The sequence below is a fragment of the Phallusia mammillata genome, chromosome 5 (assembly GCF_965637545.1).
Source record: "Phallusia mammillata chromosome 5, kaPhaMamm4.hap1.1, whole genome shotgun sequence".
In the NCBI taxonomy this organism is placed as follows: domain Eukaryota; kingdom Metazoa; phylum Chordata; class Ascidiacea; order Phlebobranchia; family Ascidiidae; genus Phallusia; species Phallusia mammillata.
In genome coordinates, this window is record NC_137256.1 from 26,024,850 (window position 1) to 26,045,041 (window position 20,192).

Genomic DNA, 20,192 nt, shown 5'->3' on the forward strand with positions numbered 1-20,192 from the left:
CTGAAAATATATCTGCTTCAAACTAATTTTGTTCGCACTCAACGAGAAAAGGTCAATTACGTCACACCGATAAAAGGTTGCAGACAAACGAGGAGATAGCGCTAAAAACAGTGATAATTAGGTGTTAAAAAGCCGCAGGGGTATAGACCTTGTGTCTGCGTTCAGTCCCGGTGTATGTTAAGTGATTCTAAAATTAATAAGCGAATCCGATCCGATGTCGTGTCCAATATTTCAGGATCGGTTGACCCTGTGCATGGGGTTAGTTTGAAGATGCCTGCACACTTCCGTGTTTTCGTTGGTTGGATGCTCGTTTATTCGTGTGACTAAATTTCGTTGTGTGTCACCAATATAGGAGGACCCACTTTTCGTTGTGTGTCACCAATATAGGAGGACCCACATGAACACGTAAGCCTGTAAACAACACTGCAGCGAAGGTTGTTGCAAGGGCGGTCCTTGACAGAAAGATTTGTTTCGCTGGCAATTGGTTTTTTAGTGAAGCTACTAGTTAAGTCCGTATCTTGCGTACCTAATTTTGTTTGGTTTCTTTTTACGACTTTCAAACCCGATTTAAACTGATATCTAAAACCTGAACTTTAAATGCATCTTTTCTTAGGGTATAGCCTTTCTGTTTTCCTTAATTATAGGTGGTTAAAATATTTTTAAAGAATCCAGTTTGGGGAAAACAAAGAAAGACAATAAAATGAGAAGAACTCTAATACCATAGATACTACGTACTGTATGTATCTATGATACAAGTTAACAGAAATACAAAACTAATAATAAATTGAAAAAGTAGTACGTAATATATAGTTTCCATAGTTGTCCATATTGCGGACAATTTCAATAAATACCTTTCTCGAAACTAAACTGGCGCCATATTGGATTTCATTGAACCGTGGATCAAAAACCGCACAGACATAAGCAAACGTACACTGCCTTAAACATCCTTCTTCGATGAAATAAGGGAAATCCAAGCAGTCCGTTTTGAATATTATAGTAAATAGGCATTTGTCCAATTGCTTGAATCACCTCAGCAAGGCAATTTCGGCCACTTTGAGAACTTTAATCGGCTACTATAGACACTGGATTCCATTGGGAGTGTAATTTAAAATTATTTCTGGACACAGATTTAAACCCGAATTTCAAACATGTCCAGGGAAATTTCGGACGTCTGGTAACCCTAACATAATGTAATGATGCAATTAAAAACTTAAAAAGCATTCAATTATGTGTTTGTATGTTTTCAGGCCTTTCTATAAACCTTGATGTGATCAACCAACACCTCTCAACTTCCAATATTTAATTGTATGTAAACATAGGAGTCTGTCGTGGGTCAACCGGGTTTGCGAAACTTTTAGGTAAGGGTTACCAGACACCTGGAACAAAATGTCCAAAATTAAGGCGTAAAAACTGCGTCTATAAATAATTTCATCAATTTCAAAACTTGCCTTGGGAATCAGGACAGATGTTGTTGGGCAATATCTCAAGAGAATTGATGCACAACTTCGTCTAACGATTTGGAACGCATGCAAAGAACCTATCTGTCTCGTGATTTGCTGATTGGAGAAACTATAGTTGCGTTGGCTTGCAGGCTAGATTGTGCACTAAAGCTAGCTAATGTAACGGTTTTGTTTTTGGCTATAATTTCAAAAGTATGTTTAAATATCATAGTTATATTAATGTAAACCTGATTTCGTTTTGCTAGAGTATAGGCTAATGGGCATATGCACTGTACAAATGATTAAATTGCGGAGGCGTTAATGGCTTGCAGGCTAGATTGTGCACCAAACCTGCTAATATGTAACGGTTTTGTATTTAGCTTATTTTTTTGGCTATAATTTTAATAGTATATTTAAGTAAACCCGATTTTGTTATGCAGGAGTAGTTCGAAGGCTAATGTAGGCCTACAGTGCAAATGATCGAATTGCTCGGCACCTACCAGTTCAAAACATGTCGAAAAATGTACATAGGATATACGTAAAAAGCTGTGTTCATAAATTATTTAAAGATGACAAGTATGTGTTGCGACATAGGTTAGTAACCACTGGACTGTAAAGATACCAGGTTAAGTTTGTTGATATGTAAGTACGTGGTGTTACAGAACCATGGGTTATGTAGTGTTGCAGATAAAAGTGTGCGTATAGGCCAGTTTATCTTGTAAAATCTGTAATAATATCACATTTTTAACTTTATCAGTTTGTTATCTGATAATTTGAAGCAGAAGTGTACAACCTGCAACCGTGAAGAGACAGATTTATTTGGTCGTAAATATATGAATAAAAGTGTATGGGCGGCGTTTGTTAAAATTCTTTTTGCTAAATATTTGGCTTCAAAAACTGATATGAGAAGAATTTTGGTGAGGTCTAGGCCGAATGTAGTTTATAAGTCAAGCAGCCATACGTCAAACTTAATTATCAGGCACCTTAAAACAATTAAGGGTGTAAAACTCGTGGGGTTCAGGGGCTACATTGCAGATTGAAAATGATGCCTAGGCCGCATGTGATTTTTATTCAAGTTTTTATACACTTTTGCAGATCCTTATTTCACCAACAACCGTCAATTCCCTGCTGGTTTTTGTTTTCAAATTACAGATGTAAAGAAATAGGTTTATATCACATATAAACCATCTATTGACGCCCCAAAAGCCCAGATTATTTTCCAACTTGATGTACAGATTGAGCTGTACAGTGTGAAGATCAGTCTTAACTGTTTATGACATCATAATCTATATTGGACGCTTTTGGTACCTGTTTTTCGCGTTGTTTGTGCACAATATGCGCACAAAATGTATGTCGCATATGGCTACTATAGTAGGTTGGTAATTCTCTTTTCTGTAACACAAATGTTAGAGCAGTTTGAAAATCAAAATTTTTGGCGAAGGTGGTTTAATTACATTACTGTCGCCAGTACATATATTTTAATAAACATGTTCACGGCCGTACGGCTACAAGTTGACTGAAACTTAACGCTTCGAGGAACGGTTAAATTTGTATCGTTTTTATTCATAACATATGAATTTTCATCTATAAATTATTTTTTTGTATGTCTCTGGTTAAATAATTGCTTTGACTTTAAAAAGTATAAAAAAATATTTTAATTAGATAAATATCTGAGAAAATACTACAATTGTTGTTAAGTGTGCGTGGGCCGCATTAGAGGGCTTCGTTACCGCATGCGGCCCTCGGACCGTGAGTTTGACACCCCTGCCTTAAAGATATATAGGCCTGGAAGGTAATAAGGCTCACCGCTTTTATTTTTTGATATACAAGGAAAAATGTTCCGTTTTGTTTCAATTTCAAAAGATATAAGTACTTAGAATGATTTACAAAGTTTTGAACCTACAAGTTATGTGTAATAGTTACTATGATAAAAACCAAATTTATAAGTGTTTGTTGACGACTTTTTATAATTTAAAATAAATTTGGTTACAAACATTGAAAGGTTTCGTTGTCGTAATGAAAACTTTTTAAGATATATCAGTAAAGAGGTCGTTTTACTTTAATTGGGACATTATTTTAGCTGGAAAAAAGAATGACTTTAAAATAATTATTTTACGGTTTTGTTTGTCGGCCATTGGTGGCAATAAGGCCCAACATTTTTTTCTCATTTTTAAATGGGCCTTTTAAGTAAAGGCGACTAGTATGCACATGGCACTCCCCCCACATAAAATGCCACCAGGGCCGCATTTGACTCGCGGCCGCAGTTTGGACACCCCTGTGTTGGTAGCTTAAACCAATGTACCCAAAATTAATCGGCCTTTTCACCGAACAATCCGACTCAAACCAAAGTTTCAGACGAGTTCAATGCATTATTCGTTGCAACACTTCGTACTGAAGACATTTGTTAAGCAATAAATGACGTCATCATCAGTTATTAAAACTCGCCTTGGGACTCAGGACAGATGTTGTTAAGCAATATCTCAAGAGAATTGATACATAACTTCGTCTGACGATTTGTTGCAGTAGATTTAAAACTTCTTTCCAGCAAGGCGTACAATATACAAAAACTATTTGGCTGGTCATAGATGTCAAAAGTTTATTTCTGCCTTGCGACTTAAAATGCAATAAAGGCGATATATATCCCTGGGGTCGTTTTAAGAAAATGGCCACAATTTTTATACGTTTAAAAGGATAAACACGCAGGATTTTCAATAAATTGGAAAATTTAAAATGTTTTTTAAATTTAAACGTTTCTAAATTTACTAAATATTTTTAAATGACAATAATTTCCAAAATACAAGACTGAGGAGTATATACTTTGTTGATTGGTTTCATGCGCAATATTTGACTGAATTTTTAATTTTTATTCAGTTCACTTTTTTACCCTTTTACCTCTATATATTTGTTACTATGTTTACCGACGTTAAAGAGAATATACTCTATTGCAGGGGTGTCAAACACTCGACAACAATGGAAGTATTTTGTCAGATTTTTATCGAATTATAACAAATTTTTCTTACTTTTCAAAGTGAAAGCTATTATTTAAACACACATACAGAAATTTAATTTATATATAAAAATTCATATGTTATAAATAGAAACGATAGTAATTTAAGCATTCCTCAAATCGTACGGCCACAGAAACGAGTTTGTGCGGCCGTAAACATATGTTTGTTAAAATAATGTACTGGCGGCCGTGTTGTAATTAAAATTCCTTTGGCTAAAATTTTGACTTTCAAACTGCTCTAAACAGATTTTGTATTACTGAAAGGAGTATTACTATAGCCTAGTAGCCATATGCGCCAGACTTTTTGTAGGCCTATTTTGTGCAAACAATGCAAAAAACAGGTACCAAAAGCGTCACAATATGAACCAGGGGTGGGGAACCTTTTTGTTTATAAAGGCCACCAAACGGTTTATCAATATTCGTTTAGGCCGCATGGACTATTTCCCAGGCCAAGGATAGTGGTGTTCAAACTTTGTGACGTACAGAATGGTCGTTTGCAAATCCCTTGTAGAGTTGTAGCACCTACGGTCCAAGCTAAATACAATTCCTTACTACATTCCAATCTTAACAACAATATTCAGGATTTTTTAACCTAGAAACTCGCTTGTTTGCAAATATCAATGATCTAAGAACACCTTGTGACATCACAGACACGTTTAATACATTCGATTATGCGCAAACAATTGTTCTTTCGCAACACAAGTAAGATTGTACAATCTTGGGCTCTTGGCAGTACTACGAAAATCGCCATGTAAACCACTATGGGACCGTTTGGCTCTAATTTAAAACCCGGTGCCCTTGAACTAATCAAATAGTATAATGTGGAATAAAGATCCAAAAATAAGTTTCTGTCTACTTTTCAGCGCCTGGTGTAGTCTGTAATATCAACATCCTAAAATGTATTTTGACATCGAAGGCCGCACTTTGTGCCCTAAAAGGCCGCAGGTGGCCTTTTGTCGCAGGTTCCCCAGCCCTGATATAGCCTATGACGTAATAAACAGTTAAAACTGATCTTCACACTGTGCAGCTTAATCTGCGCATCAAGTTTGAAAATAATCTGGGCTTTTGGGGCGTCAATAGATGGTTTATATGTGATATAAACCTATTTCTTTACATCTGTAATTTTTAAACAAAAACCAGCAGGGAATTGGCGGTTGTTGGTGAAATAAGGATCTGCAATGCGGTCGTCGTAGCAAAAAGGTTGTTTAAGTGTATAAAACTTGAATAAAAATCACATGCAGCCCTCGGCATAATTTGCAAACTGCAATGTAGCCCTCGAACCCCACGAGTTTGACACCTCTGCTCTATTGCTCTTAAATGTCATGATTCATGTATTAAACGCGCGTTCAACGTCTCCTTGTTGCCCTGTTGGGAATATACAGTTATGTTGGTTGCTATTAAGTTCACAAGGTCTGTCAGAATGCGTAGCGAGTTGACGTCATCGACGAAGTAGCGTTTTGTGCGTTTGATTTTATACCTGAGGGTTGAATGGAGTAAAGTTGATGACCTCGCAAATCGTGAGAAAAATCTTTATAAGAAGCATGTAGGGACCACTAACTTTTATAAAGTCGAAGACTACCGTAATATTATCAAGTAACATATAAGGGTTATTAGTACAAAACATAAGCATAAACATGTTTAAAAATCTATAAAGGGTAAAACTGTGTTCATGACTTATTTGAAAATTAAAACTGACAAGTTTAAATGTGGCGGGCATAGGTTGGTAACCCCTGGACTGTAAAGTAACCAAGTTAAGTTTGTTGATATAAGTGGTGTTACAGAACCATGGGTTATGCTGTAGTGTTGCAGATAAAAGTGTGCGTATAGGCCAGTTTTATCTTGTTTAATCTGTAACACCATCCGGGTTCGGTTATTTTGTCTAAGTTAAGTTTATGCAGCATTATATTGTGCTCTTGGTAGTTTAGAAAAGTTTAAGTAAATGGTTTATCGCGCTGTGTGGGTCCTAATGTTCGCCTTAACCTGGTATCAAGTCCAGCCAACAAAGGTGATATCTCGTAAAAATAATAAGTTAATAACGGCAACAAACTGTCGTTGCACAGATTTGCCACATTTTTAACTTGATCAGTTTATTATAATAATTTGAAGCATAGGTGTACAACCTGCATACCATCCTTATTTTTAACTGTAGTCCTTATTTTGTCTTATTTTCAACAAAAGTATAGTCAGATCCCTGCTACGAGTAAAAGTAAACCTAGACCTGACCTGACTTGTCGTAAGATGCACGAAGTATTTTATTACGCACAACGAGTTGCTGTAACAGATTGTTTCTGGCCAAAATATTGGTATAATGATGTCATTGCTCGTAGAAATGCAAAGATTTGTTCAAAAACATTTGTTTCGTTTCGCATAAAGATTTAATTTTTTGGTTGTCCTTATTTATGGTTTCAAGTCGATGGCAATCCTGCTTATAATTAAGTGTAATCAGAGCAAATATTTCAGTATAATTTATAGATAAAGTTAATTTATGGATTAATTTAAAAATCAATTCAGAATTTTATGCAGAAAGAGACGTTGTTATGTAACAAACCTCATTTTAATTATCAGTTGTAATTTATGAACATATATCATGCGCACATTAGTGGCCGTCGTTGAAACTGAAGCCTGTAATGTAGCCCTCTAACTGAAGGGTTGTGCACCCCAGCCTTAAAGCTAATCAACGGTAGCTTGATAATAAAAGGTTTTAAGTCAATCACATAATATATATAGTAATCTGACATGTCATCAATTTTTTTAAACTGTTTAACAAATTTTACATGGACAATGCAGGACTGTAATTATTTTGTTGTTTCAACATTGTTCAAATTATTGTAGAGTCGTCCGTTGTTGATTCGAGTTGATGTTGTTTTATTAAGTTTCCTGTTGGCAAGAATTCTAGTTCATGCATAGCATGGTCACAATTTAATACGTTTTAATGGATAAAATCGCAAGGCTTTAAAAGCGTTTTACCCGGATTACGGAATTAATAATTTGCCAATCCTTGCATTATTTTTGGGTTTTGTTGCTTTGAAACGTCGCAATGTTTTCGCAATCGAAAATCTTAACGTATAGACTGTTTGATTACGTCAATCGTATAGTTTGAATTGAGTTTATTTCGCTTAAATGAAAGAAAAACAATAGCGAAACAATAGTATTGAAACGGTCGAATTTTTCAACTTACATTTCGAGTTGCTTCGTGTGGTAAAGTAAATTTTGAAGTTATATTTGATTTTTCGTTTCCTTTTTTTGGAAAAAATGTGTAGGAGTTTAATGGATTGATTACATTTCCTACAATACGCATAACAACGTTGAGATGTATCAAGATCCTAATATAACTGCAATGGAGTTGTTTGTGGCTTAAACCAATGTACCCAAAATTAATCCGCCTTCTACCGAACAATACAACTTGAACCAAAGTTTGAGACGAGTTCAATGCAATATTCGTTACAACACTTCGTACTGAAGACGTTTGTTCAGCAACAAATAACATCATCATCAGTTATTAAAACTCGCCTTGGGAATCAGGACAAATGTTGTTAAGCGATATCTCAAGAGAATTGATGCACAACTTCGTCTGACGGTTTGTTGTTTAAAATCACCTTCACCATTGGATTTAGTCACAATGAGCCACTGTTATTAAAAACCAAACAAGTTTAGCAAATAGCACAGATATTAATTTAAAAACTTATTGATGGGTCGCCTAAAATTTTTATGACAAGACCTTAGCGGGCGCCATTTCATTTTTAATGAACTCCTAATCTTGTTACGCGATATCTTAAGATAATTAACTCAATAGAGCAGTTTTTTGTTTACCACGTTCTTACTTTCTCATTTTTTGATTTGGTTTGTTTCCACAAAATAGCGAAAATTATTAGTGATGCAACAAACGCTGCCTTTGTATTTCCAATTTTGGCGTTCACCTTCTATTTTATGGTTCTTATTATGGGTCCCCTTCCCTGAAGGGGACACATATTGTTTTTGTCTATATTTTTTTTTCTTTTTTTCTTTCTAACGCGGATTTGTTCCCACGTTTTGGTCAAGAAAAAATGGTTCAAACTTTTTCAAATTTACACACATTATAGGTATTGGTCTAAAGATGGTCCATGTGAATTTTGACCCCGTTTGATCCCTCGGTTCACCCACAGCACCCCAAAACATGAAATTTTTAGCGCGGCTATTGTTCCCACGTTTTGGTCAAGAAAGAATGGTTCAAACTTTTTCAAATTTACACACATTACAGATATTGGTCACTGTAGGCAGAAGTACCAAGAGAGTAACTCACTGGTTACGATAGCGGGAGGGCTCAGCTTGACGTCGGACAGACGTTTTACGAGACGTCGTTTCAGTGATTAGAAATCAGCTGTTTTGCAGAGCAATGCTATGTCGTTTTATTAAGTTATCACTCACATTTTTAGTTTTGGCGAAGGTTTTACACCTATGACGTGATTTAAACCTAATAACCGTGCTTCGGTTTTGTATATGTCAAGAAAAACTTTGTTAATAAAAGTTAAGATGAAAAAATTAACTTGACTTATTTGCCAAATAAGTGTTTTTTAAATGCTCGCTGTCAGGTTGGCCGCCGCATGATCACGGGTTACTTAAGGTCAACTAGTCGGTATTACAAACACAGCTCAGAACTTTCTTCATAACGTAGCGTTGTTTTGACAATCAATTTAGGAGTCAATACTCAAGGCGTGCTAGTGAAAACGGTGTCAAAAGGTCAAACAGTCGTTTGGCATGTGCACCCTAAGAGGTTACTACAGGTCAGTGGTACTCGTTTTGCGAAACAAAGTTAAATGAAAGACAATTTGTTATGTATACACTTGTAGCAAATTGCTTTTTAATTTAAAGTGTCTGTAACACACCTGTTACAGCTTTCTAAAAAAAATTGTGTTCAAAACCCGACCTTGGAGATAATTTTTTTATTGTTGGGTTAATGCTTTCTAAAAATTTGTCCCTAAGAATGTAAAAATCACCGCAACATTTGTTTACTGTAAATCCGCACAAACGCGTGTGTGGGGACCCATTAGTTTTTGTTTACAAAAACAATCATATGTGTAGATCAAATGATGTGTATAGTAAATTGTTAAATATCGTATAGAATATATAAAATGGAAGTATATCAGAAAGCCACTCTTCTAGTTTTATTTGTGGCATACATTATTTCTCTACTATGGTGGCATCGTTGAAAGTGGGGTGATTTTGACCACAGGTGTAAAAGGGTCTGGAAAAAGCTTCTGTTGCAAAACTTTTTAACGCTTAGCTTCTAAGGTAAAACCATTTAATAACTGTTGTTGAGTAATTTGAGAAACTTTTGCTTTATCGCCTCATTGGTTTGAAGTTTGTTTAAGTTGTAGTACAGGTTTATAAATTACTTGTAGCATTAGCCCAAGAGGGTATTAACACTAAAGTTCAAGGAATTCCATTAATTCGTGCCAAGTCTGATACTAAACTTTAAGAAACAAATCGACGTTTTGAAGTTACAAATCGGGTTCAACCATAAATGGCGTCATGTTACTTTATAAACCTTATTACTGTTCACGCCAATGCCAAAGTTTTATCACAATAATTTTGAAACATTATGTCAAAACTTGTAGTCCAACGTGCCCAGTTGCAAACTTTGCTTGGTAAAACATTTTTTCGGAGCCACAGAGTGACATATTCAGTTATTTTGAATGTTTAACACAAACAAACACCTTCTAAACTTGTATATGTTATTTCTTGGCAGAAGATAATATAATTTTTAAAACATGTTGTTAAAACTGACAGCAATTTTGCTGTGTTATACATCACTGGTCAGCGGACAGCAGCAATGCAGTTACGTCACCGTTGCAACATGCGGTGATAACGTCACTGTCACACCTGGAAACCTGATTAGTGGGAGGGGAGGAAAGGGGGACACTGGGTTACCAGGCAAGATGGGTCCCAAGGGATTTACCGGAAACAACGGGGCTATCGGACCAATAGGTCCCAAAGGAGACCCTGGAATGCCTGGTGTGTGCCGAAGGGGAGAGGCAGGCGGACAAGGTCCGGTGGGTCCTAAAGGCGTAACTTTAACATGTTTAAATAACTTTAACATGTTTTTATTAAAAGCTTGTGAACAAAACTTGCAGTTCTACACACAGCAAACTTTCAAAAGGGGGTTGCGGTGCACGAAGTACAACAGAAAACCTTTCCACCAAAACGTACCATACAGTATAAAAAACTGTTGCAGTTGCAAAAAAACCAGCGGTCGGCAACCACTGGGCCGCATAAAACTTCCTCATGGTTCACATTGAACAAAAGTTGTAATAACTGTAATTAGTTTTTCGGTTAAACATTTGTGGTTTTTAAAGGCTGGTTCCGTGACAAAAATTAAAGTTTTAAACCGGTCTGCAACTTTCTGGGCCGAAATTATGTTGGAATGAGAATTAATAAACCATTTGGCGCATCAAGGGTTTGTCAACCATAGAATCCAACAACAGAGTTTCAATCAGCACACCCATTGTCTTTTTAAGCAGTTACTAGTCGTAAAATTACCCTTGTATTCATTTTTCAAGTTTTTGGCTTCTATATTAATTTTTTGCTAAAAATTCGGTTATATGGTGAGATCATTTTATTTAGTATGTCACATCTTTTAAAACCCTTTACCAACAAAGTCGCTTTAATGTTTGCTTCAATTGCTCCATAAATGTGCTGTCAAAAATCAACATTTAGACGCACGGAGTTTCCCGGACTTGTCCCTGTGTAGACTAAATCTATGCAAACCAGCGAACGCAGAATACTTATCGATAAACCATAGCACACCAGGCATATTAAAAGCGTTATAACGAATCAGCCGGTCTTCCAAGCATTCCCATAAGGCACAGGGTAGAAAAATGTAGCCTGCGGTGAGATTCGAACCCACGACAGAAGTCTTTCCGGGACTCGAAAATAACTTTATACCTATACCTATGTAGCATTCATTTTTTATTTAAAACTCCTTATAGTCACACTAATTTCATTTAATCGTGAAAGTAAATTAATTAGACTCGAAACTAAACTATTTTATCTTTTCCTTTCTATGCAGAAGGTTCTGCATTTTGCAATTTAGCGACAGAAAAATCTTTTTGCAAATATTTTTCTTTGTTTTAATGTGCAATTGTACATTTCAGAGATGGACAACCGACTGGCAACTAGCTGCTTAAAGTCATCAGTCTATGGTTACCGCAGGTTCAGTAACAACAAGGAAGCGGTCTGTGACCACGGTTGGACGGTAAGTCGAACAATATGTAGAATAGCAACGTGGAATTACAACACTCGTATATTTCCTGCATGACAGGTTTTTCAACGACGATTTAACGGAAGTGTGAATTTTAACCGAAACTGGCAGGAATATAAAGATGGATTCGGAAACATGGAAGGAGAATTCTGGCTCGGTGAACAAATAATTTTGTTTAAACGCGTAAACTGAATTTGACCAAAACTTTAAACAACCCAGGTTTGGACAAAATAAACAGGATGACGAGAGGACAGAACTGCAAACTGAAAATAAGGATGACAGGTTTTGATGCAACAACGGCTGATGCACAGTACAGGTATGATTTCTATTAATAAAATATTATGCCATTATGGTGGCGCGGGTTCGAACCCCGTGAAAAAAACTAACGTGTAATTTATCTGTATTGAAGAAATAATGTTATGTTGAAAAATATCTCATCAAACTACATTTAATGCCGAGTGTCAGTGAAAATATCTGTGCTAAATTATCCAGTTTCGCCGCTTCTCCTGAGAGTGGGAAAACGCTGCTCCTCCTAATCGTCTAAAAGTGCCACACCTCCACTTGGTGAAAAAGAGAATCTTGCCTTATCAAAAAATACACATTGGTTAAAAACAGTGGTTCCCAACCTTTTTATGATGCGACCCTAGTACTTCCCATAATTTTATTTTGTGGTTTCTCGCGACCCATGGGCATGTTTTTTTACTAATTTGGTTGTATTTTTGTCTCTAAATCAGGAAAGCTTTTCGAAAATTACTGCGCCAGTTTTGAAAAATTCAAAATCAAACAAACACTGTTCGTTTTTTCGACAAAACATTTCTATTTAACCCGAAATTTAGAGCTGGCTCAAAGCATTATCAGCCAATATGACGTCACAAACCGAAATTTACCATTATTGCGCCAAGTTGTCTTGAAATTATTTTGGGACAGCAATTCAAAGCAGTTTGTTAGATCATAAACAAAATAATATTACGATTATGTGCAAACAATCGCCTTCTTTTGTTGAACAATAGGGCATTACTCGGTAGAGAAGAATTCTATGCATTAAACATCAAATTACACTACATTTACCAAATTAAATGATACAAATACTTCGCAGTTTGGGAAGCGCTATTTGGCCTATAGGAAGTGTGAAAGCGATACAAGTTCAAGGGAAAGCTCGTTACCGTTGTATTTAAAAAGTATAACCTGTCACCATGCATAGCCTCAATAAAGTGTCCCCTGTGGCAAATTAAATGCGTAACCTTGCCCTCGAGAAGCACAAACAATCGCCAGTAAACACAATGTATTCAAATATATACTTTATCTGCTTTTAAGATAAAGTTAGCTGAGTTTCACAGTTCTTGTAAGCTTATATATTCATACAATCAGTAATGTGGAAAATTTGAAATCGGCCCCGCTGAAGAACCCTGATTTAAAACCGGGGAAAAAAACGCTACGAAACGAAGTCAAAGAGTAGATCCTTTTATTGCCACAAAAAAGGCGACCCAACAGAATTTTCAGTCGACCCAACTTAGGGTCATAGGTTGGTTTAGAACAGGGCTACTCAAATGGCGGACCGCGGAAAAACTAACAAACGGCCATTGTTTGCGCATAATTTCCTTTGTGACATAATAAACTCAATTTTAAATCATTGCCAAAGTAATCTTACAAAACTAGATAAAATGTGTTTGTATGTAGTTGTGCCCATATACTTTCGCAAAGAGTAAATTAACGTTTAGTGTCTGATAAAAGCTGACATACAATCGGTTTGAACAAATGTGTTTATGTTGGACCGCGATTAGTTAAAACCAAAATTGGCTAAGACATGCTGCATTTTACAATTTGGAAGAAAAATTACATGTGAGTTTTTCCACATCCAGGAGCAACTGCGAAACGGTAAAGACATGGCGCATTTCGAACAAACAATTTTCAACTATTCTTTTGTTTTCACAACTTGAAATCGTTTTCTATTTCGCAAGCAAAAAATCAATGAGGCTTTGTAAAAGTCATCACTGAACCGACTGGCCTAAAACCGGACCCCACAAAATGCGGATGCTCTGCGCCAGGACACATAACAGCCTAAAGCAAGATTCACACCAGACGCGGTTGGCGGATAGCGACGCGTTTTTGCGTTCGACGGCAAGCGACGGGGTATTCACACCAGACAGCGACTTGCCGTAACGGCGTGATTTTCTCGGTTGAAACGGCTGACGGCAAAGTTAAATCGGATTTAACTTTTCCGTCAACCGCGCTAGACTGCTGGATGAAAAACTTGATATTCGGCGGGTGCTCGACTTGTTTATGATACATTTCTGCCTGATTTAGGTCTTTTTGTTTGTAGGTGGGTTGTTTTATTGTTATTTACCAGAAAAATAAGAATAGAGTCAATGAAGTACTGATAGTATTGGTACAAATTGTCTTGTTTTCATTGTTTTTTGGCTGTTTTTAGCAAATTAGTTTGAAATGGTTGTTTAATATTTTTGTAAACAGTTTAAAATTAAATACTGAACAAAAACATACTAAAATTTTCTTACCAGTGGTTTAAAGAACTTTTATTTACAGCTTTTTGTTGAGTCTTGGGCTGGTCATTTTTAATTTAACTGGTCATTTTTAATGAAATGATTTTGTAATTATGAAACCACGACTTTGCAAAAAGAAAAGTACAAGAGAGCTACTGCTGTTGAAATCTTAGCAGGATGGAAACACTATTCATATGAGCCTATGTGTAGGTGAATTTTGGTATAAGTTCCAAATGTATTGCTTCTTTAACAACTTTGATTTGTTGCAGAACTGTAGGAACTTTTCCTTATCTACATGTCAATGACCGATTCAGCAACTCCAGTGCACATGTTCAATAAACTTCATGGCAAGAAAAAAAATGTTGTATGTGGATTTCCAGGTTGGTATACTTGAATAAAAATGTAGTTTCTACTGATCAACTGTTGCATATATATTTCCATAGAGTTCCAGATATGAATTTGTGACATGTTTGTCAGACTACAGAAAGCAATTTCCCAATAAAAACCTCATTCAACACCACTGAGCAAATCGATGAAGCTGCAAACTTCAGAAAAGTATGTCACAAGCCAAAGAATAAAAGTTTTCTTCTTGCATTTGACAACATCTAGCATCATTGTGACTGTGCACCAATGTACAAGTTTATGTACATGTATCTTTTTACACAGAAGCTTTTTTGTATGTTGTTTTATGATTGTTTTCTTTGCGTTTCTGCAATCTTGTGTTTTCTAAAATGTGTTCTTTATGTTATTGCTATTATATTACCAACTTTGAAACATAAACTGTCTGTAAAACAGGGAAGTGTGTTTCAACAGCAATGACAGAAGTAAACTGAAACCAATGGTGCTGTTGCAATTGTTTTTGGAAACATTTTACCGTGGAATGGTGATCAATGTTATATTTTGTCACAAAATGAATTTGTAGCAACTTTCTTAAGACGCAGAAACACTAAATATGTCGAGCACATTGGCCTAGTTTTCTTTGCAACAAAATCGGCGACGGCAACCGCACTGCCGGTGTGAAGGGTCAACGTCGCGTCAAACGTTACGCGCAAAATCCGCCAACAACCGCCGGCGCTGACAGCGCTAGCCGCCACCGTCAACCGCGTCTGGTGTGCAGAGCCCTTAATGGGGTCATAAATGGAAATACCATAACGAACAGTTACGTGTATATTTTTACTGTTTCTATGACGACGCAGCAAAGTAATGGTGTAGTTCCCCAGTATAGCATTTTGATTCTCTCTTTTATTAAAAATACGGGCCAATCTAGATCTGACTAGTGTGCGAGTGGGGCCCATAAAATGTGTTGTACCAGGACATATTATTGCTCTCCAGTGACCTGCCTGAAATTTTTAAACAAACAATGAGCATCACATCTACTTTGTTAAAAATATCCAGCGCATTACAAAATTTCCAATCCACAACTTAAGATACATATGTGCTAGTAAACAATGAGCATCGTATCTACTTTGTTAAAAATTACTTTAGCGCATTACATACAACGCACAACTTCAGATACATATGAATAATGTGCGAAAATTTAAATGAGTTTAAACCAGGGAGTCGAACCGCTTGTTATAGGCTACGGGTTCACTGATTTTTTGGAGTTCGAGATCGGTTTGTGAACCGTTTCCATTAACTTAATTCTACCCATAATTCGTCATTTTTGAAACGCCCTGTAGCTCCTATCTTGCGTATTCTTCAGTACATTGTTTGAAATCAATAAATTTGTGGTGGCGATTACAAAAAGTAATACAGGCTGCATTTTAACCGCTCGAACCGGTTCGCGGGTTCGGATTCAGTTCCGGTTCGACTTCCTGGTTTAAACCTCGTTTTTTCACAAAAGGGAGAAAAAACATCCGCGTTAGGCAGAAAAACAAAAACTGAAGGAAATGTGTGTCCTTCAGAGAAGGGGACCCATAATAAATGGAAAAAAACACCAACAATGTGTTTTGTTTTCGCAGTTCGTTTGCAATCGACGATGAATCAGACAATTATCGTTTACATGTTTCTGGCTTCAGTGGAACGGCTGGTGACAGTTTGAAAGATCACAACGGAAAGCAATTCACCACCAAAGATCGGGATAATGATCCGTAAATACAATTTGTGTATATAAGTATAAAAATATTTCCGCATTGTCAAATGAATAGATTATATTGTTTCATTGTAAGTTTGTTTCATGACATCATATTGCAAGACAAAAACAATTGTGCAAAATCAATTGCACAGAAATCATATAAACTACAGGAAAAACACAATGATAAAATTGCAAAATTAAATTTTAACTTTTTAAATAAATAAAAAAAAACAGCAGATAAAGCGATTCAATCGTATTTTTATTTGTCGTGTCCAAAACCGTTTATTAAAAAAATCAAAAAATCAAGTGATTTAGTAGTTAGTGTGTGACGTCATAAAATCAATAAACCAGCTTGTGTGATGTCACAACTGATAAACTAATAGCGCTATTGGTTGAAACACACGATTAAATATTCCACTATGTGTTTGTGTAGTTTGTATCGAGGTTAAGTTTTATTGGAATATTACATTGTGACACAGGTGGGAAGGCAACTGTGCAGTTCTATGGGGCGGTGAAGGTGGATGGTGGTATAATAATATTTGTTCCAAATGTAAACTCAACGCTCAATGGGGAAGATCACGAGGTAGATACCGCAACATGATCTGGTATCACTGGAAAGGTTGGAATGAAGCGATTAAAGAATCAACGATGATGTTTAAATGCGAATAAAACCAACATTTCTCTTCCAAAGATGAAAATATGGACTTTTATTAATTTACCGTATCAGTGTAAATTATGTAAATACAATTACCCTGTTGAATTGTTTAAATCTTGCTAAATTAAAAATTCGCGCAATTCAATCTTTTAACCGTTAATAAATAGGAATTATAAAAACAAAGTAACTAAGTTTTTTTCTCCAAAATGTGATTCAACTGATTTTTGCGAATTAATTTGAATGTAAAACTATATGCAGATAAACCGTGGTATTATTACTAATAATTAAAGCACATGTAAAAATATTTGTGTTAAAAACATTAACTTGATTTTGTAAATACAATGCACGGCTTAATCAGCACTTGTTAAAATGTGTTTGGAGATTTCCATTTTAGATAGCAAGAACAGAATAAGCAGAAGTTAACGAACTTTATTTCAAAATTTCAACTTACTGCACACAAATGACGTAGCTCTGGGAAAGTTAGAAATTGCCATGGAAACCAAAGTTAAGCCACCAAGTGTTCGAAAATTGTAAAAAATGTCACCTTCAATCGGTTGCCCTGGTAACGGAGAAAAGTTGAGTCACGTTGTTGCCATGGTTACGAAAGTTGAATCCCACTTTATCACTTTTTTGTCAAGGAAACAAATGCAAAGCATCATTTGCTTCTCACACCGTTGCCATGGTAACTCCGTTTATTCCTGCCTTAGCAACAAAGTATGAAACGTTATTTCTAACTGGGTCGTAATGGCAACGGATGTGACACGTGTGGTGTGCTTGACTTCATAAACATCGGATTGCTTCGGATATCTTTGGAAAATATAAATAACCAAAACATTGTTTAAAATGTCAGTATTGGCATTGACACACAAATTAATTATATTGTCAAGAAAAAAGACCGAAATTGACAAACCATCTCATGTTTCCCTATTGCAGCGGTTCTCAAACGGGTCCCACGGCGGCCAAAGTGGGCCACGAGCTGTTTGTAGGTAAGGCACAAATGCGGGCTCAATAGAACAAGCAAAAAATACCTTTACGGCCTGCTCGATCGCTGGAATCTTTAGTTAGCAAATGCCGAATCCATTTCACTGCGTCGTCTGGCAGATTTTCATCTCCCTCAGGCCACTCGATGTCTGCAACGTGAAGAACAAATTGTAACAACAAAATGGCTGTTGAAATAATTATCACAAGTTAACAAATGAACAAAGAAGCATTACATCAATCATAGGCTGCTCACGTCATAATTCTACTGCAGGGGCGTCAAACTCAAACAACTTTGAGGCACAAAAATAAACTTTTAAGTAAGTTAAGGGTCGCTTTATCAAAACATTTGTTTTGACCTCGCCAATCCGGTCACGCACCATTGCGCACATGACATGTAAACGCAACGGCTTTTTGGCCCATCAAGTAGGCTAGGCCCAACTTTAGTACTAGTCTATTCACGGACATGTAAACGTAGTAATTGTCTGGTGACTAAATACAGGGGTGCATGACAATGGTAGAAGTCCACATTAATATTATTTGCTACAAAAGGCAAAGCCACCTGATTGAAATAAACTTATACATGGAAATTGTATCTTGCATTCTTTATAGTATTTAAGAATATATATTGTTATGTTGCTTACAAGCCAAGAAAAAAGAGATTTGAATGGGATTTGTTCAGTTTTGTGGTTAAAGGCATTAAGTAAAATAAAAAAACAAAGGCACATATTGTTCCTACATCTTGACTTATCACCTATCACAAAATGAGAAAATCCTACTTCAGAACAAAAAAGGTCATAGATGTTTTGTTTCTTCTAAATCTGTCAATGTCTATTGTAACTTTGATTTTATTCTCTTAATTATCCACTCCACTCTTCTAGCAAACTATCAAGGCATCAATGTAGCTGCACAACCTAAACATTGCAATAATAGACTATAAAAAAATAATAGACTTGTCACCATTTGAATACTGCATATATATATTATTGACCATTTTTCCGTAATAGTTATTGGTTTTTGCAAAATGTGTGACGGGTTGGAGCAATTTAAAAAACAAATAATATTGAAACAAGGTTTCAGCATTTTCATGCACATCTGCATTTTGCCACCAAACCCATCAAAACCACCAAAGACTTTTTTACACTTGCATTGTAGCTTGGTGTTTGTTTATGTAAACATGGTAGTAATAGACAACTTTATGCAGCTACTATATGTTTAAGCACCTTAACTGTTATAAAGGGATAGTGGGGGTAACTAGTGAGGGATTTGGTGAAACACAACAAGAAATAATAATTATAATCCACAACTGCTGAATGTACAAAGTGTCTACAGTTTATCAAATTCAGAAGCCGTTTAAAAATTTGGTTAATTTCTGGAAGCAGGTTTGCTCTGCTGAAATCTAGTGGTAACAGACACAAATGTGTAGATACTGCATGACAGACACTTGTTAAAATCTTTTGTATATATTGGTTAAGTAAGTTGTATACATAATTTATGTGTTCAACATTTAAAATACCTTTTGAGCCTGCGCGATCGCTGGAATCTTTCATTAGCAAATGTTGAATCAATTTTATGGCGTCATCTGGCAGAATTGCATCTCCTTCAGGCCACTCGATGTCTGCAATGTGAAAAACAAATATAAAACAAAATGACTGGTGAAATAATTTTGACAATTTCAACAAAACAATTAACCAAAAGACTTTTAACCAGTCACAAGCTGGTGATGTCACAAGCTGGTGATGTCACAATCATGACGTGTTCTTTCAACCAAGCAAAGAATGAATCAAGTGCAGTTGCATGCCAAAGCAGGTTTGAATTTGTTGTTGTGCGACTACTCAGCCGCGCCAATAGAAAGTTGAATCACAAGCACCGTTGCCTGCCTCGTATGCTGCACATGTCAGCTTCATAGTAGGGGATCGCCAGTTTGACCTTCAGCCAGCAACTACAAATATATTCGTTACTTTGGTCAGCCATATAGCATTTATGCCAACCAGCAATGCAGTATTGTACAAATCACAGGTGTGAAAAACAAAGACATGAATGACTTTCTGCAGGCAAACCATTGAGTCTGTGTAGCTCATATGGTGATTTACCCAGGTTATACACAAACCTGATTGAAGCCAATTTGGCGAAACGTCACCCCGCAAAACTGTGCACTTTGTCAAAGCAATCAGAGTCTTCAAACTTACAGAGTCTGTCTGTTTATCTGCTGGGGTCGCTTGTTGTGCAGCAGGACTTCCAGGCGGCGAACCAACCACTTCATCCATCTTGAAAATCTACACAAATGTAAATAAATCCGACTCA

The 20,192-nt window shown here is 36.2% G+C and overlaps 1 long non-coding RNA gene across 2 annotated transcripts; it reads left to right on the top strand.

Moving 5' to 3' along the window:
• The first annotated feature begins 13,743 nt into the window (after nucleotides 1–13,743).
• LOC145228756 (uncharacterized) lies at nucleotides 13,744–15,301 on the top strand. Of its 2 annotated transcripts, none has more exons than XR_013860268.1 (3): nucleotides 13,744–14,391; nucleotides 14,451–14,561; nucleotides 14,625–15,301. It is a non-coding gene; the product is annotated as an uncharacterized LOC145228756 (long non-coding RNA). The 2 variants fall into 2 exon arrangements; XR_013860267.1 differs by having other exon boundaries at nucleotides 13,744–14,387.
• Nucleotides 15,302–20,192: the final 4,891 nt, after the last annotated feature.